Raw genomic sequence first — 2,077 nt, forward strand, 5'->3', positions numbered from 1 at the left:
CGGCAATATCTCTGTGGTGGATGACGACCCCGTCCGATTTGTTGTAGAAATTTCTGTCTGCTGTGATGAAGCAGCCCTCGATGTTGAAGGCAGAGTCACAGACATTCATTTCATAGGTTTGTCCAAAGGGCCACAGCCAAACGAGAACTGTAGTCATGTTTTTGTCACTCTTTGCAAAAACATGCTTGACATGATTTGAGGAATCAGATGACTCTAATGGACCATTTAACCAGCTGGTGGATGGCTTAAAATACATCAAGAAGGCAGTCACAAAACATCCGAAAATAAAAATACCGAACAGAAGCGGTCGAAGGATTTTGCGAAAAGTTCCAGATGGCTTGCTCTGTCCTGAGAAGAGCACAGAAATAAAAGAGAGAAAAAGAAAACACAATCAAAAGGCTTTTCTAAAGGGCCATAACCAGACAAGAACTAGTCATGTTTTTGTCAATGATCAGGTCTTTACTCTTTGCGCTAAAGAGATACTGAATGTAGTTTGCCAAATGGGATGACTTTAAAGGATTATGTATCCAGCCGGTGAATGACTTATGATATATCAGAAAGGCAGTCACAAAACATCTGAGGATAAAAATACTGAGTAGAAGCAGTCTGAGAATTTTGTGAAAAGCTCCAGATGGCTTGCTCTGTCCTGAGAAGAGCACAGAAACAAGAAAAGCCATGATGAATGATTGCGTTTCATAAGTCAGCTAACTGTAACTGCAATGACTGTTTTTTTTTTAATGTCTCTTAGGCCAACTGTAAAACACATTCTCTTAATGTGCATCCTACCAAGGATGCACATTAAGATTCATTTTGAACAGTGACACTGTTCAAAATGAAGTGTCACTGTTCATTTTGAACAGTGACACTTCCTCGTTGACTTTGCTTTACAGACCTGTTGCTAGCATGCTGAGATCCACGCAAAGCCCCTTATAAATCAACGTAACACAAACAAATATGCTGATCCACACTCAGAGATGCTGCTTTGCTCCTAAAGACAATTAGATTTTTTTTTCTTGATGAAGAGGTTTGGTCAATCTTGAATTAGCAGGTCTTCCTCAGATTGGCTCCAACACTTGAGCATGAAACATAAACAAATGAGACGGACAAACTTTAAACACCACACGTCTAAAGATTTTATATAAAGCGCGAAGAAACATTTACATACAGCTTATTATAAACATTGATGTTATGAGTGATGTGTTTTTTTTCTGAGCTCTTAAAACTGCAGAGTGTAACTTTTGCAAAAAATATTTATTATACATTTGTTAAACCTCACTATGTCATAATAGAGACAAATGGAGACAAATAATCAGTAGGTGTAGGTCAGATTACAATTTACACATCTGACCATTTGGTGCAGACATACAGACATTTTCAACTTCAAGCCCAGAACACAACATGGAGGTAGATAAATCAATCAATCAAAAAAAAAAAAAAATCAAATCAGAGCCTCATCTCTGCCCTGGTCTCATGCGTCTCGCTATCTGGGAGTTGACAGCATGTTGAAGAGATGTTTAGAGAACCACTGGTGCAAAAAGAGCACATGATGCAAGACTTCTTCCTGCTGAAGCGAGGGGCTTGAGGGATCCGGAAACTCCTTCTTCAAAGAGTCTTGTCGACTTTCTAGCACTTCATCTGGAGAAACGTTACTTGATTGTAAAACTTTGGCTGAAGTGGAGCTCGCAATTCCAGTATTCTGTGTGGCAGGCAGCAGAGCACACAGACACCTCCAGAACAGGGAATGTTTTCCCATTGAAATATTCCCAGGCCAGGAGGAAGTTGTGAGAAAAGCAGGGGAACTCTTGATAATTTAAGAGCAACTGTTTAATGTTTAATCAGAAACAGACAGTTGCCCTCTTGTTCACGCTCTCGTGCCCTCCCCCTTTCTGTCTGCTTCGCTACGGTTGGTTCGTCATCTCAGAACCTGGCACGAATGCTTAGGCTAGTTAGCATGACCACTGATAATGGCAGACAAACTGTATTTCTGGAATGGTAAATAATTTCTCCACCATCAGCACATTGAGAAGGGCTAATCAGACCCTCCTCCTGACATCAAGCTTTAATATGGATATATATA

General features: G+C 40.2%; 1 protein-coding gene across 1 annotated transcript in view; it reads right to left on the reverse strand.

Moving 5' to 3' along the window:
* The window catches only part of LOC103458746 (alpha-(1,3)-fucosyltransferase 9-like), a 21,796-nt gene that overhangs the window by 18,809 nt on the left and 910 nt on the right, over positions 1-2,077 (reverse strand). The window lies entirely within an intron of this gene.

Source organism: Poecilia reticulata, linkage group LG22, assembly GCF_000633615.1.
Source record: "Poecilia reticulata strain Guanapo linkage group LG22, Guppy_female_1.0+MT, whole genome shotgun sequence".
NCBI lineage: Eukaryota > Metazoa > Chordata > Actinopteri > Cyprinodontiformes > Poeciliidae > Poecilia > Poecilia reticulata.